The 27,462-nt window shown below is 40.8% G+C and overlaps 1 long non-coding RNA gene across 1 annotated transcript in view; it reads right to left on the bottom strand.

The window, feature by feature from the left end:
* Positions 1-26,693, bottom strand: part of LOC140104739 (uncharacterized) — a 56,042-nt gene extending 29,349 nt beyond the window's left edge. Inside the window, exon 1 of the long non-coding RNA XR_011850400.1 lies at positions 26,490-26,693. This is a non-coding gene — a long non-coding RNA (uncharacterized lncRNA). The remainder of the gene's footprint in view (positions 1-26,489) is intronic.
* Positions 26,694-27,462: the final 769 nt, after the last annotated feature.

Here is a 27,462-nt window from a genome sequence, read left to right as displayed (position 1 = left end):
TCCCACATACGTTTGCATGAATTCAGCCTAAGCAATACTGTGCACATGAATGGACGTATCAATTCACACTGTGCACCACATTTATGTTGGAAGTCCGACTTAATTGTGCGCATGTTTATACAAGAAAAGTGGTGCACTCAGCGCATGCACTCAGGGTGCGTCACATTCATGAAGACCGTAGTGCACATTGTACAGTTTGCCTCACTTATAATAATTGTGGGCCAAAGTTCACAAATGTGTGATATACTTCCACTGTATATAGGTATACACGCCCAGTTGCATACATTAGTGGTTGATGGTTGACAGTTTTATACTGGATTGATCTTTCTACACAGACGAGCGTCATGAGATCTCAGACTACTGGAGATGAGGAAAGGTCTACTGGACCCATGTGCATGGGGAGAACTTAGAAACTCTACCAATGTTCACCACAAAGAGGAAACAAAAACCAAAATATAGAAAGAATAAAATAACACTTTATTAGATCAATTAACACAACTCCATTAAAAAGACAAAATACACAGAAAAAGTCCCCCAATAGTCAAATAACCAACTGTACATGATAAATAGATCATAGTAGGTCGGTATAGAAGAGGTATAGAAGGTGTAATCCTCAGAACGAGTCAAAGTATTTTCTTACAAACTAGGTATAGGAATGACAGAATAACAGAGGACAAGGGACACATATACAGGGATATACAGACCAAGGGTGGACATCACCCGACACGTGTTTTTCGCCTTGCTTGTGCAAGTTGTTCTTAGAATCAATGCCAATCGCTAAACAACTGTGTTACAAGTTGTGGAAATTACAGTTTTCTGAATTAAAACTACCAAGCAGGTACCATGAGTCCAGGAGATAGAGCTGCTTTTGCACTTGATTTGACATGGTTTGCCTAGTTTCACTACAGATAGAATTTATAATCTTTTAAATTTATAACAAAAATAGGAGGGAGTACACAAAAAAGTGGTGGCCTCCGACTGTCATTGTTTGCTTAGACTTCTACAGCAATAACTGGCCTCAATGGTAATGCTGGCATGCATGTGAGACCAGTGACTGGAAGCAGTGGTAACATACAGTACAGTACATCATCACTGCAAGGCTGGTCTAATATTTATCACTGACCGTTTCACTTCAATGGGTTAATCTGGACAGAGAAAAACGGGTCATGTTTTTCTATTCATGGCTCCCAGACATGGTCATATAACACAGATGTGTGAACGGAGCCTGAGGGGTAGTGTGGGTTACCAAGTTTACAGATTAACCCATTGCTACTCTTTGTAAGTTGAATCATATCATGATGGTTTGTAGCTCCTGAATGAAAACCAAATACTTGTTTCTATTCATTGACAACAAAGATTGAAATAGGGAAGAGTTTATTCACAAAGTGAACTTGAAGAATGAAAAAAATGTATATGCTTTTATCCAAGAGAACCTTTTAGTAAATACATGCATATGCCTTCATTTTCTGTCAAGCTCCCTCATAAATATCATTAAATGAATTGACAACTGGTGGTTACAATTTGCCTTGTCAATGGGGTGTGTCCCTGGTAGATTGACACGGGCGGCACTGCAGGGGTATAATGTTACGTGCAGAAGGAATTTATCCAACTGTATAGGGACACAACTCAACCGGTAACACCAAAAAGTGGAGGAATAAAAGAACTGTGACACTATACAGTCATAGAAAAGCCACCTAGAAAAAACACATATCCACAAATTAGAAGACAGCCAATCCACTTTAGTGGACAACCCCTTTTAGCATCTGACTGCCCAACTAGACTTCTAGAGGATCCTCTGGTAGACCCAAGATCTAACTCAAGAGTTCGAGCCAAAGACAACCCAACTCTGAGGAAAATCCTGACTCTAGATGGAGGTTGGTCTACAAAATTAAAAATATTTTTTGAGCCCAATGAACCCTGCTTCAACACTGACCCCTTGCCATTCTAATTTTCAGTGGAAGAGTATTTTCATGATATCGTAGATAGCACCATGTTATCTGATTAAAGGGAAGTGATGCCCTTTGAGATGACAACGCAAAATTACATTGGAAAGTGGTCTTTGAGGTGGGTAGAAGAAGTCAATCAAGGATAGGACGTGTCTATGTAGGATTGCCATGAAGTACTTTTTATATCTTTATACCCTCATTCCAGGATCGGTAACTCTTAACTAAACTTTTTGCCTAGGATTTCACTTTATTCAGCTTCATTATTGTAGAATATGTTTTCTTCAATAGAAGGAAATCTCTAAGAAGATGATGAAAAGGCTCCATCCATCAGTTTGAGTTTTCATACACCCAGATCAGCCTGCTCTCCTGCCGTGTATTGAGCGGCATCATAGATTCTTTCCTAGATCTATTCTTCTTTTCTAAAGATTTCTCATTGGTTCTTGAAGTCATTGGCTTCTATCTGCTGGGATGAATTTAACTTTATCTCCTTCTGTCTTAACTGGGCACAATCAATGTAGAATAATACTAGGGCTATTACACTGCTAGATGAGCTAACATTACAGATTCATTAGGAACCTTTAACAAATGATGGAGAACCATCACTTCAGGCCGCCGTCATACACATTCATTAAATGACTATTAGCCAGATTAAAATTTGATATATGAACTTTAATTCAAACAAAGGTGAAGTTGATGTGGAAATTTTCTTGCATTAATGAAATGGAAAAGGAGCCGAGTGAAAGCTGCTTGGCCCAATGCAAAATCTACACTACGCATCATTTATTGTGTATGTTCTAAGTTTCTTCAGGCTCATGGGCCAAGATTGAACCTATATGTTACCACACCTTCTTTTACCCTTCAAGTGACTTGGGGTATAGCTGTGGGCAAGGCCGGTGCCAGCACTCGGCATACCCAGGCAAGTCCCGGGACCAAAGCTCCTGGGGGGGGGCCCACATAAGGCTGAACATACAAAAGCCATGGGTTTAGGGGGTGTATATAATGAATCCATAGGATTTTAGGGGATTTATATAAAATAACCACGAGAGGGCTGTTTGGGATGATAAACTGGGTAATATTTTAGGGAACAGGAGACTGTTTTAGTTTCTGAATTTCGAATGCCACCATGTAAGTGTACTGCCAAGATGCCCACTGAGGCTCTGTCGCCCAGGGGCCTACTGAAACCTGGAGCCGGCCCTGGCTGTGGGAGAAGGAGGTCAATTGTGCTTTGTGTACCTGTGGCCTTGAGGTTGGGGCATAAATAATCTATGTTTATGGGTAAAGAGAGAGATTAAAGGCAGTGAGCCTTTCAAGGTTTAATTTTTGTAGCCAGAAAATCTAATTAATAGTTCTTGAAAATGGGACAGTAATTTAATAATTGCAGGAACCTTGAGAGGTACATAGATAGGTAAATCCAATTTTTTTTTGTAAGTAAACATAGTTATTATCATGGTTAGGTCCCCTTAGGTAAATCAATGCGCTCTAATGAGAAGGTTCCCAACGGTAAATCAATGTGTTACCTTGGTTGGATTTCCATAGACAAATCAATGTGTTCCCATGAGTAGGTTCCCCTAAATGAAATGCATTCCCTTGGGAAAGTTCCAATAGGTAAATCAATGTGTTCCAAAGGGAAAAATAAAGCTATTAGATTTATTGTTATACAATAAAGTCTGGGATACTGTCACCACATTTTACCCCATTAAACTACTAGCCCCTCAGGTAGGTCCTTTCTAGTACTCCCTCATTTATGTGGAATCTCCTGCATTTACATATAAAAAAAACCTTCCTCCCTAGTGTAAAAACGAAGAGACATGTATTCCCTGAGATGTGTACATTTTTGGAGGTTAGAGGGGGAATGTGTCACTTCAGATGCTTCAGGCTCTTATATTATATTAAAGAGAAGAATCCAAATGTGGTCTGCTTTCTGCCTTTTCCTGCAATTGACTGTATCTCCAGAACCACAATACTAATGTGATCTGAAAGATGAGATTCTCATCTTTAATATGACAACAGCATGTTTCTAGGGGCTACAGAACCGAAGAACGGTTAAACTTGACTCATCTCAGGCAAATAAAACTCTTTTCTGCTCATTTTTACATGAACTTACATAAAAGAGGAAATTCTAGAAAATATATTTCATAACCTACCTTAGGTGGCTGCTAGTTTAGTGGGGGGGTAAAAGCTGTTGACAGGTTCTCTTTAGGTCTTTTAGCTTTATAAACCTAATAGAAAATATATGAAGTAAGCATTGATTTTAGTTACAGCTGGTGTCCATATAATCCATCCTTTCTGTTCCAGTACCAGAAGCTTGGTTCCAGTTCCTTTTAGTTGAACTAAGGTATTCCCTAAAAACTGGCTTCTCATTTTTTGGGTGTTTCTCTGGATCAACATTGTAGTATTATAGGCTTAACTAGATGGAAATCTGTCTTTTTTGTCTTTTTTCAGACTTACATTGAATGTTACTAATATATAAAGCTCCAGCAGAAGCTTCATTCCCGGATGGCTGCCCTACACATTGTGCATTCAGACACCACAGCTTCTATCTTTTTATCAGACATTCCATATTTACTTTGCCCTTAGAAGCAGAAATTGTGAATTGTATATCAATATGTGAAGATCTCTAGTGAGGTTAGTGGAGGTCAATATGTTCAGATTCGGCAGAAATTACTTGCACTGGTTGAGGTAAAAGGTGTGTTTTGCGGAGGTGTCATGATCCCTTTAAGTCAAACAATACGACGGATGCTCCAGTATCACACAGTAACAAGCCTGCGGGTACAATGGTCTATTGTCTGCAGTATTCAGCACAGTTAAAGTGAGTAATGTTCTGTGGAGGATACAATGAGACTCACTAACAAAATAAAGGTAGATACTTTTGCTTTAAGTATCAAGGAATCTTTTTTTTTTCATCTTGAACACTCTTTGAAGAAACCTTTTAAGCTGCTGGAGTATATTCATATCGTTGAGTATAGTATTCTGTCAAAGCTTCTCTTCTTCTGCCTGTAGAAATAAAGTTTTTACAGTGCATGTAAACGAAGTGGAAAAAGAACCACCTTTCATCATTGTCTGGGCTTATACTCCCTTAGGCACATGATTTTGTGTAAGAAACAAACAGAACTTATACATTTCTGCTGGCAGAGTATTCCAGGTTGAACCGTCTCCTATTGTGTGCTTTAGGACTAAAACTTCCTCTGGATAAAAGTTTTCCACACATTCAACTAATAAAATATAAGTTTTAAAGTTCTATTTTCATACAGGAATGTGGCAGGTTAGGATACAAACTGTGCCGGATGTTCACTCCTAAGATATATATTTATATACATAGCAAAAAGTAGACAGCACAATAAAGTGGTTTATTCATATAATGCAGCTACGGTTCAGCTGCTCCATGCAACCTAGTGTATATATGTATATATATATATATTTATGAAAAAAAGGATTTACTCAGCCACCAATTGTGCATATTCTGCCACTAAACTATGAGACACAAAATGAGAAAGCAAATCCAGAAAATCACATTGTGGCTCATTTACTAAAGGCTCCGTGGCCGCACTTTCATTGGGTTTTTCCGACTTTTTCCGTTTTGCGCTAAATTCCTCCAAGATTTTGGCGCACACAATCAGATTTCGGCGAAAATGCACCGGCTATCACGCAACAGAAATCTGGGGGCGTGGCCGTCGGAAAACCCAACGGATTCGGAAAAACCGCAGAATTTAAATAACGAATTGTGTCAAATCAATCACTCACATGCACCAGGAATAGGTTGTTGAACTCCGGCAGACCTCGGTGGACCTCGGCGTAGCAGCAACACCTGGTGGAAATCGGGCGCACGACCTTAGTGAATCGCTGGAAGACCCGAATCCTCATTGGAGAACGCGCCGCTGGATCGCGACAGGACCAGGTAAGTAAATGTGCCCTATTGTCTGATTCTTAAAGAATTTTTTTTGAAAATTTTGATGGAAAATAAGTATTTGGTCGATAACAAAAGCTCATCTTAATACTTTATTATATATCCTTTTTGGCAATGACCAAGTCTTCACAAGGTTGGCACACCGTTGCTGGTATGTTGGCCCATCCCTCCATGCAGATCTCTTCTACAACAGTGATATTTTGGGGCTTTTGCTGGGCAACACAGACTTTCAACTCCCTCCAAAGGTTTTCTATGGGGTTGGGATCTGGAGACTAGCTACGCCACTCTAGGACCTTGAAATTTTTCTAATGCAGCCACTCCTTAGCTGCCCTGGCGGTGTGCTTGGTATCATTGTCATGCTGAAAGACCCAGCCACATTTCATCTTCAATGTCCTTGCTTATGGAAGGAGGTTTGCGTTCAAAATCTCACAATATATGGCCGCATTCAGTCTTTCATGTACACAGTTCAATTGATCTGGTCCCTTTGAATAGAAACAGCCCCTCGTCATGATGTTGTCACCCCCATAATTCACAGAAGTTATGTGTTCTTAGGGTGCAACTCAGAATTGACTTTCCTCTAAACATTACGAGTTGTGTTTCTAGCAAACAGTTCTACTTTGGTTTCATCTGACCATATGACCATATAACACTTCATTTAACCCAAAATTTTGGTGCTACAAGCAGCTCTATGAAGCAACTAAAGAAATTTGCCTCAGGCAGCAACCCCTACTGGATATCAGGGGGCAGCATTTTGGAGGCAGAGCTGCCCCCCCCCACCAGTATCATAGTGTTTTTACCATGATTTGTGGTAAATGTAAAAATGCTATGAAATATGTGTAGTAAGTATACTGTATTTCCCAACAAGACCTGGAATGACATAATTCAGGTCCTGCAGCCCTGGAAACTCCAGGGTAAAAGGCCTGCAATGATGTCATGATCACATGACCAGCAAGGCAATGCAGTGTACAGGTGACATTCTGTAGAAGATGTGAGGGCTACTGATTGGGGTGAGGGAGGGGAGGGCTATACAGTCAGTTAGAGTGTCACGCTGAATGAAGAGGGGGAGAACATAGGGCTAAATAAATGAGTATGGGGATTTTGGGACTTTAATAAATGTTCTTATGGTCTGTTTCCTGTCTCTGATTTTTTTCAAAAAGTCCCAAAAAAGTCTCAAAATGCATAAAAAGTCTCAGCACATAGACCAGCGGGGTACCGAAGTGAATATGAGATTTTATGAGAATTTTTGCAAAAGTCTATAGACATGAATGTGGCTTTGCACAGTGTTGCATTGCACTAGCAGTAGTTCTATGTAAGCCAGATTAATGAAGAGGTGTATGTAGTCCTGTGAGACTTTTTAGCAGTGAAAAGTCTCAAAAACCCTTAATGTGGCTACTTTGAGACTTTTTTACGCCAAAAAAGCCCAGGAAAACCCCCATTATTTTGATGTTACTTTGTGTTATTATGTTACTTTGCATAAATGCTCTAACACCACATGAATATTAAAATATTTAAATAACTATTCCATTGGTTGAACATCACAGTGGAAAAAAATTGCCTCATTTTCACCATTTTACCAAAAGTGATCAAAAGGTTGTACAGTCAGCTTGTCTTGCAAAAAATGACACCAAATCCGTACATGGAAGTATAAAAAAAGATATGGATGTTAGAATATGGGGTTAAAAAAAATTTTGTCAAAAGATTATTATTTTGTTTTATATAAAAAATTATATAAATTTATGTGACAGAACTAACCCAAAGAATAAAGCAGAGGTGAAGTGAAAGCTGTACAAACAAAATGCATGAGAAAATGGCAGAAATGGAGCGGCAGGGTGGGCTTGCACATGGCTGCCCATTTACTGTCTATGGCCCTCATACACGTCACATACGGCTCACAGCTAGTGTATCCTGTATGCATCCCGTATTTTTTATGTTTCCAAAAACTTCTATGGGGCTGAACAGGTCCAGATCTGGAAAATAATAGGACATGTTTTATATTTTGCAGACTGGGTACACAGACACCATACGGATATATGGGAATTCAGAGAACCATATCTTACATTAAGGTCTATAGGGCAGTGTTCTAGCTGCCATATTTGCATCTAGAACTCGGCCCAAACATGCGGACGTGTGCAAGATGGCTGCTCCAGAAGAAAGGGAGCTGCTATGGCAAACAGAGTGAGTTAGTCCCGAAACCAAGCTTCAGAGAGCCGGCATGGTAGGCAGCCCAGCCCTACAATAAGGAAAAACCACGTAACAGAGAAATCAAGAGGTTGTGACACGGCCATTAGTATAAAATTTGGTGGTTGTTCGTTTCTGGCACACCGACCAATCAGCTGCTTGAATTGGCTTCAGTGATTGGGCAGGATCTCTGAAGCTTTTATTATTAGTGGTCCTATTGGTCCTATTCACATCCCAAGAGAAAGGTCCTCACTGTTATTAATGGTCTATACTTAGGAACCAATTTTATAGAAGCTGCAAAAGTTGCTATGGAAAAACTGACAGCCCCTAGAGCAGTGGTGGCAAAGCTATGGCACGCAGAGACCTCTCTGTGGGCACGTGCAGCATCTCCCCTGCCTTCTCTTTATTGATCAGTGAAGCTTTGGCCAGGCAGGAAAAGCTGCCGCTTGCCGAGAGCTCCAGTGATCTATCTCCCTTTAGCAGGGGCGTCGCTCGTGCCCCGGATCTTTTGGCCTGTGCCCCGGATCAGCGGCACTCTTGTCCCACTGTCCGGGTCCTCACCCCTCTCTCACTTCTATCTGCGTCCCTTCCGGACACAGATAGAGGCGAGCGCTGCAGTGAAGAATGGAGCTATAAGCTCCGTCCTTCACTACACATAGCAGTAGACACGGTCACGTCATTAAACCGCGTCTCCTGCTTCTACCAGCTGACTAAAGCGATGGGAGCCGGAGACACGGTGTGATGACGTCACCGCGACTCATTCCCGCACAGCGAGAAGAGGAAAGAGGCAAGAAGAAGACAGGTGAGCATTAAGTTGTTTTTTTTTAATTCACAGTGTAGGAATTTTCTAGGGGGTGCCCAATTTGCTCGGGGGACAGGGGCTGGGGGACATTAAATGACCGGCGTCATAATTTCTGGAATGCTATAGGGACATTAATTTAATTTATGTGGGTGTATGGGCCATTTCTCAAGGGGGGGTATATTAATTTATGTGGGGGATATTATCCATTGTCGGGGCGAATCCATTACTGGGGAGCTAATGGAAACATTAATTTCTTGTGGGGGGGGAGCTTGTGGGGGATATCAATAGCTGGCTGAGGGGGCCATCAATTGCTGAGAGGGGCTGGTTGGGGAAAATTCCATTGCTGGGGGGGCATCCGTGCTTGGAGGCTGGCATGGAATATTAATTTTGTGAGGCAGGGGAGGCTGTGGATGACATCCATTGCTTGGGAGGTAATGGTAACATTAATTTCTGGGGGGTTTGTGGGACACATCATTTGCTGAGTGGGGGGCGTATCAATTGCTGAGGATCTATGGGGCACATCCATTGCTTGCTGGGGGTGGGGCTGAAGACAACATCAAATGCTGAGAGGGGCTAATGAGGGTACATCCATTGCTGAGGGGATGGGGGGAACATCTGTTTCTCGGGGGTGGGGTGGAATATTAATTTCTGGGGGGGCTATATATGACATACATTGATGGGGAGCTAATGGGAACTTTCATTTCAGGGGGGATTTATGGGAGACATCAATTGCTTGGAGGGGGGAAACGTCAATTGCTGGGTGTCTATGGGGCACATGCATTGCTGAGGGTGGGGACAACCATTTCTGAGGGGCTGGGGGGTATTCATTGTTGGGGTTTTGGGGGGATAGCCCTTTTTGAAGGAGTACATCAATTGCAGGGCGGCTTTGGGGGACACCAATTACTGGGATGTGATGGGATGGCATCAATAAGTGTGAGGGGCAGGAGGGACATCCATTGTTGTGGGGGCTGCAGAGAATATGAATTTCTTTGGGGATTGTTAATTGCCCATTATATATATATAACATTATATACTGGAGGGCTGTGGGGACATCCCTTATTGGTGAGACTTATTTCATGAGGGAGAATTATTCAGTGGGTGGGGGTATTATTTAGTGTGGGGATTTTTCGGCGGCTCCTAATTAGATAATTAGAAAGGGTCACATGGCAGGGGCGTTATCAAGGTGAGAGGTATTAAGTGCATTATTACATGTTAGGCCATGTTGAGGCAACATTATCAGGTAGGTGGCACAATGAGGGTGTAATGTAAAGTATGGGGCCAATGTATTGTGGAGAGTCAGTTATTGTGGGGGCCACAATGGGGACAATGTAGGGGTAGCAGAATGATAACTATGTTAGGGGACCAAGATATAGGAACAATGAAGAAAATAAGATGCCTGTGTGGTAAACTTTACAGGGAGGAGACTTGGTGATGCTGGGGCTAATGGAGAAGGTAGAGAACAACTACAGTCCGAGGACACATCACCTGCAGGCAATGGAATTGGTTTTGGCGGGAAACTCATTTGAGGGGGTCATATACAAAAATGGTCACTACTGTCAATTTAATACAAATGCATTGGGGCCCGTGCCCCAGATCTTTTGCCATCCTAGCAACGCCCTGGCTGCTCTGTACTCACTAGTGCTGCCTTAGAGACACAGCAGCAGGTCTGTATGACAGCTGTCCCTGGCCACAAACGTACATACTGCCGGCATCTTTAGTCACTGTGCTATGCTGCCAGTGACACCGGGGTGCACTACACTGCCCTCACTGACAGCATGGCACAGGTGCCCAGAGCCCCGGACCAAGGGAAGCGGCCACAGACAGCTATAATATAGTGTGTTCCACACCCTACAACACACACTTTTTCCTACACATCCCCTGCCAAATTGGATTCCCCAATCCATCATATTGCCCCTGCTACTAGCAATATTTGATCCATCAACAGCTAATGCATCATAGTCCCCCCACCCCTGCTCAGGACTACTGTCACTGTATTGGTGTAATATTCCTCACTACATGTCGGTAATATTCATAACTGTATGATGGTAATAATCCTCAGTGTATGGAGGTAGTATTACTCACTGTAATTGCTTCTACCTAGTGATATAATTGGTGATGTTGGTCTTTCTATAGTGGTCTATTTATTATCAGTGATATTTATCTTGTTGTACTGTACATCATGCGGCAATATTATATGTACCTTAAAGAGCGGTATTGTTGGTAATATTAGGATAAATGGCCATGTTGGCACTTTGCGATAATTACATGGACTTTGGTTTGCATTTTGGGCACTTGGTCTCTAAAAGGTTCGCCATCACTGCCCTACAACAGTTTGTGACAGATTCTTAATCTTTCCTTAATCGGGCCCCATTGGGTCCATATCAGTCCTATAGTCTACTATGGTATATATATATATAAAACAAGGCTTCTTGATTTTCCCGACCAATAATGAAAACTTTTTCTCTCCAAACTTTTATGGTATTCTTTTTATACATTTCTTTTCTTTAGTGGATTTGATCAAATAGCTTAAACTATTTTGTTTCAGAAGGGGTGTTTTAGGAAAATTGCTTCCATTCAACTGTTTAAAAACAGCAGACAATTTCATATATATTACAGGTTCTGTCAGGGTAAGGGCTCTTATAAGCATTTTTCTAAATGTTAGAAATCCTCACTTGAACGAGAATGTTGGCATTTAAAGTTGCCACTGCCTCTTTACAGTGAAAATCAAGTAGAAAAGTAGAAATAACCTATAAGCAGGATCATGCGGTGTCTCCGTGTATGCTAAATGACTTAATAAGTGCCTTAAATGCAGATGGAGCGCAGTTCATTTTGATGAATGACAGACTCAGGAGGCAAGCATATGGCACGTCATGTGTAATCTTTGGCTATAGGATTGTGCTATGTCATCTTTGAAACATATTGGGGTCAGAAAAGCTGGTGCAGGAGAATTTGATGTTTTCAGTATAAAAAGCCTTGCATAGTGATTTACTACATAAATAATATAGACAATGCAGATAAGAAAACTGTTACAAATCTCTGCTTTTAAAGGAGCAGCAGTCAAGGCCACAAACTGCTCAATCTCTGTCTGCTGAACAACGTGTACTTTTAAAGAGACTCATCAGCTTTTACCCCACTAAACTAACATCCCCATCTGGTAAGGTATGAAATTTCCTTTCTAGCATATCTTCTTTTATATTAAATCTTGCCTGTTTACTTATAAAGAAATCTTCTCCAATGTCATATTCAAACTAGCTGCAAAGAGTCATTTATTGCCTGAGATGAGTCACTTTTAAAGGCTGGGGGTGGAGCATCACTACAGATGCATGTATCTTGAGCTCTTTAGCACCTAGAAACATGGCATGGTGTCATATGAAAAGTAAGAATCTTGTCTTTTAAATCACATAACTCTTTTGGCTCTGTAAGCTACAGACACAATACAGACTGTTATAGACAGATATATGTGTTTTCAGATTGGTTTTGGACATTCGATTTTTGTGTTTCTATTTGGGGTGGGAGTGTTATGAACTTTATCAACTTCCAATGCCCTCTAGATGTAGGTGAAGTATGTCCAGCGAATCCTGCAATCTGTGTAGTTCCATAGGAAGTTGTCTGTAAGAACATGTCCTTTGCCCTCAACATAATGGGGGTCATTTACTAAGGGCCCGAATCGCGTTTTTCTGTCGGGTTACCCAAATTTTACCAATTTGCGGTGATTTCCCCTGAATTGCCCTGGGTTTTTGGCGTACGCGATCGGATTGTGTTGCATCGGGTTGTGTGGCCGTAAGAAAACGAGACGGATTCGGAAAAACCGCCGTATTTTAAAAAAAAAAGTGTCGCTTGACATGCACTTACCTGCACCCAGGATAGCTTGGTGAACTCCAGTAAACTCCGACGGACTTCAGCGCAGCAGCGACACCTAGTGGACATCGGGCACACTACCTTAGTGAATCGCCGGAAGACCCGAATCCTCCACAGAGAACGCGCCGCTGGATTGTGAATGGACCGGGTAAGTAAATCTGCCCCAATATATCCATTCCTTCGTAATGTCTGCCTGGAATGGAAATGTTTACATTCTGACCATTAGGTAATGTTTATTAATTCTAATTCCATATTGTAAGAAGGTCTCCTTCGGGTGTCCCCTCTACTACCTACCTGGGGATTCTCACACATACACTCATCGGGAGTGCCCCAGGGAGAACTGTTTCCATCAATCTGCGGTATCTCCCGCTTTCTTGCAATACACCTGTCAGGCACCTGCCCGACAAGGACAACACCTGTTCCACCTGTACCAAGCAACCATGACCCAGTTGAGTGCTAGGTCACGCTCAACCCAGCCCCTCCTGTACCAGGGGAATTTATCTTGATTGAAATTAGTTTTTATCTTAGTTTTTATGGTTTGAGTTTTTTGTGCACAATTTGGCCACATAGTTGTTTGGGAAAGGAAAGTGTTTTGGGTGATGAGCCCAATAAAGTTAATAGGCTGAATGAATTGTTGGTAAACATGGTGTGACAGTATCTGGAGGTGGCGCAACTCTCCTGCTTAGAGCACGTCTCAAAGCTCTTCACTAACTAAGGTGCAACTCTCTTGCTAACGGTGGCCATCTTACCTGCAATAATGAAGGCATTCAGTTAGCTTCCACCCACATTAACTTTATTGCGGACCTGCATCTGGAAAATCTAGGACTGTGTCCCACAATTGCCCTGTCAGGGACAGCAGGCAGTTGAACCGAGGTCCATTCCGGGGACTATAGTTGGGATAGGAAAGTCATTTCAGAGGTGCCTGCTCCTTCCATCCCAGCCATTATCTTAAAGCAGCTTCCAACATCTCACCCAGGTGCCAGTGTACCCACCACAGTTACCACGCAATACCGGGGGAAGAGAACATTTTGTTATTAGAGCTACAAAAATCACACAATTACAGATGTTTCTAGAAGTGACACACCACCTGAGTTATACTTTTTTTTTTTGCGATAGAACATGGAAAAACAATAATTTTGTAGAAAAAAGTTATAACTTGAAATATGTGATACTATTTGAAAGCACACAAGCGACCCACACGATATCTTCGAAACAGAAAGGGAGATTGAAGCGGTGAGAATTTTGGAGGAGCTTCAAGTTGAACATAACGCCGACACAGAAATTCCACACTGTGTCAAAAGAAAATCAAACAGATTCCCCAACTTGTCAACATGTTCAGCAGTTGACTCCTTTGTTAAGACTGTTACAAATGAATTGACTAATCTGAACAAAAAGGTGAGTCATGACAACTTAACCAATATTCAGCGGCAAGCTATCAACACCTTAAAAAGTGATAAAACATTGGTTATAAAACAATCCGATAAGGGGGGTAACGTAGTATTGTGGCCCCGAAATATGTATGAAGCAGAAGCACATCGCCAATTAGGGGACAAACAATGCTACAAACGTTTGACGTACAACCCCCTGTCTAAATTCTCTAACGAACTCAACACTTTACTTCTACAGGCTGTCAGAAACAAAGTGATCAATCAGGAACTCCATGAATGTCTCAGAAATTCGGATCCAGTGATTCCAACTTTGTACCTATTACCTAAGGTACACAAACATCCCACGGTACCCCCAGGCCGGCCAATTATTTCGGGGAGAGGAAGCTTAACGGAGAACATAAGCAAATTCGTTGATCACTATCTCAAGGTAATGGTAGAGACACTACCTTCCTATACACGAGACACTATGGATCTCCTGCGCAAGATCGATGGACTCCACATCGACAATGACACCTACTTGGTGACTTGCGATGTGGAGTCCCTCTACACCTGCATAAAACACCAAGACGGCCTTAAGGCGGTACAGTTTTTCCTCTCAATGGAAAATATAACGCAAGATTTCGCCATATTTATTTTACAACTACTGGAATTTATACTCTACCATAAATTTTTTTGTTTTCGGGGGGTCCTTCTACCTGCAGCTCCAGGGCACAGCTATGGGGGCGTCATGTGCACCCTCATACGCTAACTTGTTCCTGGGGCTGTGGGAGAGGGACCTCCTGGATGGTGGTGGGGATGTCTCTATGGACCGGGTCCTATTTTGGGCCCGGTACATAGATGACATCCTGATCATCTGGAAGGGGGATCTAACGGAACTACAACAATTTTTTACAAAGTTAAACAACAACCCATACAATATCAAGTTAACCTACACTGCTGATCAAACCTGTGTCTCATTCCTAGATGTCTCCATCAGAAGAGACATGAATGGATATCTACAAACCAATGTCTTCAGAAAAGAAACGGCTGTTAACTCATTATTACACGCCACCTCATCTCATCCACACCAAACCATCAGAGCTATACCCACGGGTCAATTTCTCCGGATTAGGAGAATTTGTTCCACTGAAGAGGATTTTGAACTACAAGCACTGGATCTGAACAACAGATTTCTCCAAAGAGGCTACAGCAAAAGATCTTTGAAACAAGCCTACAGACGGGCAAAACATACCCCTCGTCAAACACTCCTGATACCCAAGGAGAAAATAAAAGCGCCGGATCTGGTAAGATTCATAACTAATTACAATTCCCAATGGCAGGAAATGCGGGAAATCTTGGCACGGTTTTGGCCGATCCTCTCTGGGGATCCAATTATAGGGAAATATATTACCCCGTACCCCACTATAACTGCCCGCAGATCCAAAAACCTACGTGACATTCTTGTTAGAAGCCATTATATCTCAGGGAAGCCAGGTACCATTTTTGGAATCGATCGTCCAACAGGTAAATGCAAACCCTGTGGAAAATGTATAGCATGCCCCAACATAGAACATGCCTCAACCTTTTCAGACTCATCAGGCACAAAGACCTATAACATTCAACACAACATCACATGCACAACTATGGCGGTTATATATTACGCCACGTGCCCGTGCAATCTAATTTACATTGGATTGACAAGTCGTGCCCTAAAAGTGAGAGTCCGAGAACATATGCGGGACATTAAGGCTACACTTGACAGTGATGCCGACGTTGAGGGCAAACCAGTCGCAGCCCATTTCAAAGATAAACACAAATCCGATCCGAGCCTTCTTAGGGTCCGCGGCATCGAGAAAGTAGACCTCGGCATCAGAGGAGGGCCAATCCAGAAAATTCTGGCTCAACATGAAACCAGATGGATCTGGACTCTGAAAACTTTGAAACCAAGTGGCCTCAACGAGACCCTTAGCTTTGCTCCCTTCCTATAATAAGCATTTGTCCGGTGATTCCCCTATCCACCATATTCCCCCCATCCACCCCCACTACTCCGCTTTGGTCATGCCTGCTTTTTCACAAACTGGTGTCTTAATACTCCAGAGTTTTAATTTGTTTTTAACTGTTTGCCATACCTAATTCCTGTTAATTTCTCATTGCAGTGAATTTTCCTTTCACAAGTGTTGATATATATATATCATTAACGACAACGTAACGATTAGGATCACGCCGCCACGCGACGTAAGAAAACAACAGGACTAAATTTTAGGACACAACCAATGAGTTTAAATATGCTAATTCATTTTGTCATTTATATTACGGTCTTCATATTGTTCTGGCATAAGGATTCTATAAATTCCCTTTGGGCAAAATTGATTTTTATAAATATGATAATAAAATGGACTATATATTATAATGGACTATATATTATCAGGACTATATATTATTGCTATACCATATATTATTGATTTAATGCACCTCCCCTTTGTTCCTCACCTTGACTTTCCTCACTTCACTCCCCGCTTTCCTCCATATCCTTCCCCTCACCACCTCACCTCACTGATTTTCACTGTACACTTTGCATCAACTTAAAATTTGGTTATAATGTTCAACGAGGTCCTCAACAATAAGCACTATGACTCAATGTGAATAGGTACTGTATAGCAATCAATGCACCAGTATGAATATTACTTGTAACTTCTTGTCTTATTTTTAGATGTAATATTTAAATACTTCCATAGTACATGCATACCAACGGTATGTACGTTACATGTTAGGTCTATAAGTGCATTGCACATATGTTATAAGTTTTGATGCACCAGCTTTGTATGCATTATAATTAGTGTACCCAGTAGTACCTTCCATTTTCAGTATATATACAATGCACTTTTGCACTTTAATTGTATTTTAGGATATGAATTGTTTTTACATAATCAATAGTACATCAAGATTTACTGCACTACTTTAATATATGTTACCCCCACTTTTGATTCATTCGCTTATCCATTTATATGTTTATATGTATCGTATCATTATTCATATGTATCGTATTACCATTCTTTATCTGTAGCCTTTCGCCCACTGTCTCTATATGTGGGGCGTTTTATACGCATGCGCCCCTACAGTTACAAAAAATCCTTTCCCGCACCATATCACACATATGGTGCTGCCAGACTATGTTTCCGAAATCCCGCGAGAGCGGGACATGTGACCCGAGTTCTTGCAGCCCGCGTCACATGACCCGCGCTCTCGCGCGAACACATCCTGCGTCACGTGACCCGCGCTTTCGCGCGAACGTTAGCCTTTGGACACGTGATCGCCTACTCGGTTTACCATTGGTTGAGTTTTTCCTTATATGTTCTCTGTCACCAATTGGACGCCACCCCCCAGACGAAGGCTCCCTTAGAGCCGAAACGCGCGTCGGGGACGCGGTTCAAACTCGGCAGCGGAGTTCGGCACCATCTTTTACTGGTAAGAACCTCTAAACGTACATATACACCAGTACTAACCCTTTGAGAGATATTTTAAGGATTTGTCCTGGGTCTCTCACAGTGAACCATCCTGTGGAGACAGTATAAAAACAATACCCTTGTGGTTAGCCCTACACTTATTTATTTAAATAGACTTCCTCTCTGCTTGCCGTTTTTGTCCGCTTCTGCATCTGTGCCAAACCACTGTTTCTTTATGTACTTATGACAACATTGCATTGTACATTATTACATCGTTATACCGGAGCCATTTCCAGTGGCCCGGCCTCTTATATTTACAATTTTTGTCTTTTTGTATCAATAAAATTCTCAATTTTTAATGTATACTTTGAATTTCGTTTGTGTCCATCTCCCCTTCAAGTAAGGGGTACCCATTTATACTATTTGAAAGAGTCAAGGTTCTTTCTAACCACCCGCGATGTGTGGGTTGATGGAAAAAGTAAACTAATATGTAAAATATTTAATCAAGTTTCTGTTTAAAGCGAGCTGATGAACATGCTCGGAGGTTAATGAAGACCTTTGTGTGCGCCGTACACCTGGATTTTCTTCTTCATGTGCAGCGAAATAGGTAGCGACACTTTTAATTGATATGCTTCACAAGATGTAGTATATTTAATGTATTTTTAGAACAAGAAGAGTTACTTTACATAATGAGACGATACTTACGTTCCATGCTGTTCCTTAGATGAAATAATTGTTTCTACCTGTGATCTTGTTGAAGAGTAAGTATGGATGATATGGTTTCCTAGATACTGCATTCCTGTGGCCCGTACTTTGCTATTTCAGTCACATGTAAATTAAATTACAGGGTCAAATATGAAGTCTGCTCTGTGAATGTGGGCAGGAGAATATAAGGGGATGTAGAAAAAGCCTGGTTTGGGTCAAGTGGTTTACACCTGCCTCTGATAATCACATCATGTGAGAATATTCAGCCTGTGGTGAGAAATATTAAAACTGCTAATAAACTTTAGTCTCAAAAGAGCTGTACAACAGAGAAAACACGTGGAAAATTAGAAATTGAATGAAGGACTTTTATCTGGAAGAGTAAGACAAGCTAATATAACTCATATGTATGGCCCCCGCAATTTCCAACTCCTACGACCCATGCTAACTGCTGTTATCTGATGATCTACCAGATCAACAATTTACTTACTTTTTAATACTGGTGGTGGTGAAGTTTTTATCAGGAAAGTTTCCAGCCAACAATAAAAGAACCTTTTGGGCCTTCAAAACAACATTTCAGCAATTTAGAACATTATTTAAGTATGGGAAGGCTCCTGGCCCCTTTTCTGAGTAAAAATCTTTCTTTTGCAAGGAAATTTCCTTTAATTATATGTATACTGTTAAGATTACTGACAGAACAAAAAAATTAAAAACAAAGTCTAAACTGATGCTTTGGAAATGGGAAAAATGGACAAGTATTAAGGTCTGAGCTATTTGATGCGTTGTCCATGGTGCTGAACACAGAGCTGAAGGTTCTATGTACAATTGTTAAAGAAAACCTACCATCAGAAATCTACCTAGATCTGATGGTGGGTGGCTAGTAACATGCTAAGCCCTAATCTATTCTTAGTGCTTAAAATACTTATTAAACTAAACTACACTTTATTAAACTAATATGCAAATCATCGGCAGAAGACAATGGGGTGTGTAGTGACCTCTCGAGATAGAGGGAGCAGTGGCTAATCCACGCCCCAGTAGCCTCTGCTGAGTAATAGCATTTTAGTTAGATAAAGTGTAGTTTAGTTTAGAAAATATGTTATAAGTAGGTAAAATGATATAAGGGCTTAGCATGTTACTAGCCACCTAATATCAGATCTAGCTTAATAGGTAGATTTCTGATGGTAGGTTTCCTTTAAGAACTTGCATGAGAATCTCTGGGATAATTCTGAGCCACATGAGATATTACAAATCTGGCTGCAACAATCGATTTCGGAGTCTTCTATGATCTGCTACCTGACCATCCCATTGGATAAACCTGCCCTTGATCCAATATGATGGCCATGCTCTGGACATAGCATGAGAGCTAGGTCCCCTCACCAATTACTTTGTGGCTATTCAAATATATAATTTTCCCTTTAGTTTCTGAAATATGAGGACTTTTGACTCTCATATGGACTATTTTTCTTCCATAGGGACATATGATGGACCAACTAAAACGTCTTTAGATGTCTTGCCTGATGTATCAGAACTGAGTTGGGCAATTGTCTGAGTTGGACAATTTTACGGTCATGGCCAATCTACATATACAGGCAGTCCCCGGGTTACGTACAAGATAGGGTCCGAACGTTTGTTCTTAACCCCTTATCACCGACACTAGTTTTCAGCTCAATGACCAGACTCGATTTTTCAAATCTGACATGTCTCACGATAATTGGTTATAACTTCGGAACGCTTTAACATATCCTGGTGATTTTGAGAATGTTTTCTCGTGACACATTATACTTCATGTTAGTTATAAAATTTAAGTGATAAGTTTTGCGTTTCGTTCTGAAAAAAAGGGAAAATTTGGCAAAAGTTTGTAAAAATTCTTCATTTTCCAAGTTTGAAATGTTCTGTTTTCCAGACAGGAAGTAAAACTACCCAAAAAGTTTGATAATTAACATTTACAGAATATCTGCTTTATGTTGGGATGATATTTTATGCTTCCGGTCATTTTTCTAGGATGTTATGAGGTGCAGAACTTTATGTGCGATTTTTCTTATTTTCATGAAAATTGCCATAACTCACATTTTGAGGGACAACTCAGCTTTCAAGTGACTTTGAGAGGCCTAAATAATAGTAAAACCCCATAAATTACCCCACTATAGAAAGTTCACCCCTCAACATATGTAAAACAACTTCTATTAAGTCCATTAACCCTTTAAGTGTTTCACATGGGTTAAAAAATATGGACCTGCGATTTAGAAACTATGGAATTTTTTTGGAAATACATTCATTTAGGCCAAAACTGACATTTTCAGAATAAATTAAATGATGAAACGCACTGCAACGCTTGATGCCCAATTCCTCCCGAGTGTACTGATACCCCATATGTGGTGGTAAACTGCTGTACGGGCGCACGGCCAAGCATAGAATGAATGGAGGCGCCGTCCACAGCAGATTTGTATTGTCACATTGTACGACCTATAAATTTTTATTTTTTTTGGTAATGCGATCATATGAGGGCTTATTTTTTATGGGATGAGATACAATGTATAAATAATTTATTTTGGGAGTCTAAAGCTTATTCATGAGATTTTATTAACTATTTCAAGGGGGACACAAACAAAATCATCAATTTTTATTTTGGATTGTGAGCATTCCCCCCCCCCCCACTCACCGTAACGTAAAAATAATATTTTATCTTTATTCTCTGGTTCACTACGATTGCGGTGATACCTCATTTATATAGTTTTTCTTATTTTGCTCAATTTTCCTGAGCAAAACCAATATTGGAGAAAATCGCATTGTTTTTACTATTGACAACTTTTCAGGGCCATAACTTCTGTATTTTTCTGTTGTCAGATCTGGTTGAGGGCTTATTTTTTGCGAAAACAGTTGTTCTTTTCAGTCGTATCATATTAGGTACCGTAACTTTTTTTGATCACTTTTTAGAACATTTTTTGTGATGGTGTTTGATGAAAAATTGTATATTATGGGAAGTTTTTCGAGTTTTTTTTTTACGTAGTTCACCGAGCGGGTTCAATATTGATTTAGATTTATTGTACAGATTAATACGGACGCGGTGAAACCTCATTTATATAGTTTTTCTTATTTTGCTCAATTTTCCTGAGCAAAACCAATATTGGAGAAAATCGCATTGTTTTTACTATTGACAACTTTTCAGGGCCATAAATTCTGTATTTTTCTGTTGTCAGATCTGGTTGAGGGCTTATTTTTTGCGAAAACAGTTGTTCTTTTCAGTCGTATCATATTAGGTACCGTAACTTTTTTTGATCACTTTTTAGAACATTTTTTGTGATGGTGTTTGATGAAAAATTGTATATTATGGGAAGTTTTTCGAGTTTTTTTTTTACGTAGTTCACCGAGCGGGTTCAATATTGATTTAGATTTATTGTACAGATTAATACGGACGCGGTGATACCAAATATGTACGTGTTTTATATACTTTATTTGCATTTTATGTGTTACTGGGGAGATTATGGGACTTTTATTTTATTTATTTATTTAATTATATTATAAAAAGATTTAATTTTTTTTTTTTTACTTTTTTACATTTTCTACTTCTTGGCTTGAATAAGCGATCATCCGATCGCTTATTCAAGCCTTTACACTGCAATACACTTGTATTGCAGTGTATAGTGAAAGTAACTGAGCATGCTGCGCATGCTCAGTTACTTACAGCCGGGTCCTGCCAGGAAGGCAGGACCCGGTGAGAAGAGGAGCCGACAGCCCCGGGTCACTCGTCGGAACCCGGGGCAGCGGCAGGAGGGATCGGATCCCCCGGTAAGCACACCGGGGGGGTCCGATCCACGGGGGACACACTTGCACGCCGCGGTCATGCTTGACCGCGGCGTGCAAGGGGTTAAACACCCGGGATCGGAGTTTTTCCGATCCCGGGTGTTAGTGCCGGGTCTGGGCTGTGATATCACAGCCCGACACCGGCACCAGCGAGACCCGGTGTCCCGAAAACTTCTTCTGATGCGCCGCCGTAGAAAGGCGTCGCATCAGAAGAAGTACCCTTAATGACCGCCGTAAAAACCCGATAGGGCGGTCATTAAGGGGTTAAGTTGAATTTGTATGTAAGTCAAAACTGTATATTTTATAATTGTAGACCAAACAAAAAAAGTTTTGGCCCCAGTGACAATTGGAGTTTAAACTTTTTTTGCTTTAATGGGACCAAGGATTATCAATAAAGCTTCATTACAGACACCTTACAGCTGACTATTGCAATCTGGGACTATAGTAAAGCATTCAGATACTTCACCAGAGATCAGAGGAGTCTGTCTGTAACTATGGGTTGTCTGTAAGTTGGGTGTCCTTAAGTAGGGGACCGCCTGTATGTGTATCCAAGTCTGTCAATGTTATCCTGATAATTAGTGATTTGCATAGCATAGTGAAGAAAATAAGCAGGAATTTTCACTGACTCCCATTACCTTAATTAGATGCTATTACTTTTAAACTTATTAAAATCAATTAAAATAAGCGATCATGATACCAAAGCAATGGAAATGAGTCAATGATGAATATTTTAGTCGGCTTCTCCAGCCTTACATACCTGTTTGCAGTATTGCATTTAAAGAATCTGAAAAACCGAGCCAATTATCATAATATGTGGAAGCTGAACAGAAACATGTTCTACATCAGACAGTTAAAAGGTTTTTTATGCCATTAGGAGCATGTTAATGCTCTTAATAATGTCTCTGCTTGCTTTGTAAAGTCTCTCGCCGAAGTAAAAAAAAAAATTCTTTTATCTCCTTATTACATTATGCAAAAAAAAAAAAAGTAAAAAAAAAACCTCGAATTGAAAAGTTATTTGTAGGAGCATTTAAAAGAGAGCATCAATCAGTTCACCAAAAAATGAGCGAATGTTCACGGAATAGTTTATAAAAGGATAAATGCTGGTTTCATTTTATGGGAACAAAGACGCCAACATAAAAGCCGTGTTATTCTACAGACACACTGAGCAATTCAATAAATAAATTGTATACATGTAATGAGGAAAGCTTAATAATTATCACCCGGCCTTTGTGTCGCTATCAGTAGTTTTATAAGACAGGATTACCTAGTAGGGCGCCAACCTGTTCTTTTCAATACACGTATAGTCTCATCTGTCTCCATAATACAGAGCCGGCTCCGTGTTCATATTTCTTTAGGAAACTTTCTATGAATATTCTAATAGGCGCTATTAAGGCGGCTTCTTAGAGATTATTATGTCACTGGACTTTTTTTTGCGTTATTATCGTTTATGGAAAATGGAATAATGTAATTCATTATGATGGGCCATAGGAAGACAAGGCAAGGAGATAACACAAGATTATTGGGTTCTGTTTATTTTCTCGAACATGAACATCTATTGAAAATAAAAGTGTCAAAGAATAAAATATATCTAGAATATATGGTGCTACAGGTTCATCCTTCACTTTCCTGTTATTTAGAGATATCATAAAATGCAATGATAGGAGTCCAGGATCTAAATTCGGAGATTCCGCTTGGATTGTCTGAGATGTAAAAAAGTTTGGGTATTTTTGTCAAAAACATAGCCATGAACATAGCTTGTGGTTGGTGTTCAAGTAAATGAGGAGCAATACCAGGCACAGCCTATCATTAACAGTGGCGCTGTTTCTGGGGTAAAAGATTCCGTTGTTTGGAGCCTAACAGCTCTGATTGGAATTTTAGTAGAGGTAAAACAAGAAAATCCCTTGAACACAGAAATACTTCTATTGAAGGTGTTATGCAGCCACCGTATCTTTATGTTGCACATTTAAAATACTATATACTAATATAATGAGTAATATTTAGCTTAGCAATCCCCTTCTGCTACCATTCCAGTGTTGATGTCACCTATTCTGGAGTTGAAAGGTCGGCATGGATGCGTCACGCTGTTGCTCATCATTGGACCTATTGCCATTACTTGGATAGAGAAGAGAAAACTGAAAAGACTTAGCTGTCACCTGTAAGAATCAGAAGACTAGAAATGGGGCATTACCGAGGGTATGTTATTGTATTGTAGCATTCTTAGCTATTTTAAAGGAAATCAACCACATGGATTTAGTGGTTTTAAGCCAAACATACTTAGACACTGGTGTGTGACCCCTGTAGCAGGATGCATTCTTCATTTAGCTGTAAATGGCTTATTTTTTGTGTGAAAAGGGTACTTTTAAGAATATGCAAATAAGCCTCAGGGGCTCCTATGTGTGTCACAGAAGCCCGTCCTGGCTTCCTCAACTGCTAATTATTAATTAGCAGTTGAGGATTCGCATTCGACCCAGGTGTTTTTAAATTAGCAGGAGACTGCATATATGGGGCCGCCTACTTCCTCTCAGCTAGTGCCTGGGACTACATGGAACAGTGAGTACTCAACACCTGTTCACACATGGTGAGCCTTTTTTCCTGTTCACATGGTGTGGTATTGCATGGCGTCCGCCGCTTCTGTGGTGCGGTGCTGGTGGGGACCCAGGGCCCGGAACCATGGGGGCTATGCCTGACAGTATGGGTGCTGGGGGGCAACCAGGGTCTTGGTCCCTGCTGGGGCTGTGCTGCAGCGGTGGTGAACGCCATGTGATGCCGCACACAATAGCGTAGGGACCCACCATAAAGAGGTCACCATGAAGTGGTTGGTGGGCTTATACAATTTGATCAAAATGTAAGTAAGAACCTCGAGTTCATTATATAATGTAGCCTAGCGGCAGTAGATCATTGTGTGATGTGTGGATGTGCGGTCCAGTTCTTTTTCTCTCCCCATGTTGCTAATTATTAATGTTTTACTTTGCGGCTTAGGCACTCTTCCTTCCTCCATTCTCCTGCAGGGAGCCGGTGACAGCCAACAGAACCAGAAAGGGCTTCTCTGATGTACAAAAGAGCCCCTGAAGTACATTTGCATATTTTCAAGAGTCCTTTTTTTAATGAAAAATAAGACATTAAGATATCATGTTTCAGGGAGCACACACCAGCGTATGCTTGGGTTAAAACCTCTAAATCCATGTGGTTGATTTCCTTTAAATAATGTAGGATGCAGAACAACCTCTTTAACTTTCCATAAGATGATATTTGTCTATCCTGGGATCATTCTTTTTTTTCTTTTTAAACTATGTTTATTGATTTTAAATTTTACAATGCAAATACAGGCGGTCCCCTACCTAAGAACACTCGGCTTACATACGACCCCTAGTTACAAACGGACCCCTGCATATTGGTAATTTATTGTACTTTAGTCCTAGGCAACAATGATCAGCCGGAACAGTTATCAAATGAGTCTGTAATGAAGCTTTAGTGTTAATATTGATTCTTATGACAACCCAACATTTTTAATATCCAATTGTCACAGAGACCAAAAAAGTTCTGGCTGGGATTACAATGATAAAATATACAGTTCCGACTTCCATACAAACTCAACTTAAGAACAAACCTACAGACCCTATCTTGTATGTAACCAGGGGACTGCCTGTATAAGTACACCAATGAGCATTCAAATATCAATAATCATTCATTTCACAAAAGAGAGCATTTTGCTCCAGAAGTTTCCTTAGATGGAGGAAAAAAGGGTGGGGGTATGGGTTGGACAGGGTATTGGGAGTGGTGGGGTGAATTGGTTCTGGGGAGGGAGGGGGGAAGGGGAGGGTTGATGGGGTGTATGTTATCCTTCCCTCTTTTCCACCACAGTGACTCCAACCTGGTTGGCTACACAGGGCTTTTATAAATGTGGTGCATCCCGTTGTTTGACGTGTAAATTTGTGATCCATAAAAAGAAACATTTCTTTTCCAGCGACGGTGAGAGAGTTTCCTATTAGGAAACTTTTGAACTGTAATTCAATAAATGTCGTGTATATCATACAATGCAACACATGCAACCTGATGTATGTGGGACATACTACCCGCAAATTTAAGGTTAGATTTTCAGAACACTTACATGACATCTTGAACCCCATGGGACGTAATCTATCCGGAGCATCACAGCATTTTGTCAGGGTACATAATGGTGATACCCACACACTGAGTACATATGCTATAGAGAAGGTTCATAATAATATCATCGGGGGGAACATTGGGGCCCGTCTGGCCAACAGAGAGGCGTATTGGATTTTTACCTTGAGTATGTCCTCTCCTCAGGGTTTGAATATCAAAAGGGAACTAATGTACCATTATTAGCCCTGGTTTCCCCTTGCTATCTTTTGACAGCCGGTTACATTCCTTTATTAATATCAATGTTTAATAATGCTATGCATGTTGTTGTCTCAAGCCACATTTTAAATACTTTGTATACGCATTGTTTTTATCTCATTTACAGACCTGTAACATGATGTGGGGGAGTCTCCTCGGCCATGTCGCGCGGTCTCCCATGGTGGCCGCCAAGGCCTTCGTCCTTATGCGGTTGTCTGTGGGCCTCCGCTGCGATGCCGATAGAAGACCTTCCAAGCCCCATTGAGTTATAACTTCTGCAGGATATGCCATCCTGATACCCGGCACTTGACGCAATTGTCCGTTGCTACGCGACCGTCGGCTGGTCATGTGATCGGAGACCATGTGATTTGGATGTGTCAGCTGACACGCATCACATGATCCAGCCGTACGGCAACTATTGAAGATCGCATGAAATAATGGGGCAAATTTTTGTTCTATTAATATCACTAATGCCGGTGTAAGGAGGTATTTCATTTTTATTGTTTACACCATGTTATACAGGTTCCGGTACATTTGCTGTCTGCTCTAAGGGCGGCACCGGATGTAACGGAGCTCCACCTGTGGGGCGTTACTTTTGAATATTTGAGTGTTTGTAACACTATATATATGTGGGTTTTAAACAATGTGTGTTAGCCATGATTAAGGGCAGGTTGCCTGCCTGAAACGCGTAGGCCTTGTGACCATCTGTCTGAGTGGATTTACTTTTATGATGGAATTTGAATAAAGATACCTGGTGTTTGAAGACTGGCTGGACCGTGTACTTCTTCCGTTCCATGTATGTTATCTACATACAAATGGGTATTTACTAAGTTTTCCAAACATTTATTATGGGATCATTCTTTACAAAGGTTTCCATGCCAGAGGCACATGTGTCGTAGAAGAATTGAGAACAATGAAGGTTTTCTTGCTCATGAGCTGTGCTTTGCATGCTATTACAACACCAAAAAGGACATACAAATAAAAGCGGATGTGACATATATAGATGTAGGGAAACCCTCAGAATTATCTACTCTGGTTGACCGACAAAACCCTGGCCTTTTCTACAGGTGTTGGAGGTGTATTATATGGAGGGAATAAGGAT

Source organism: Engystomops pustulosus, chromosome 10 (assembly GCF_040894005.1).
Source record: "Engystomops pustulosus chromosome 10, aEngPut4.maternal, whole genome shotgun sequence".
In the NCBI taxonomy this organism is placed as follows: Eukaryota; Metazoa; Chordata; class Amphibia; order Anura; family Leptodactylidae; genus Engystomops; species Engystomops pustulosus.
The sequence above is the reverse complement of the archived record's forward strand: the minus strand, read 5'-3'. Positions and strand labels throughout refer to the sequence as shown.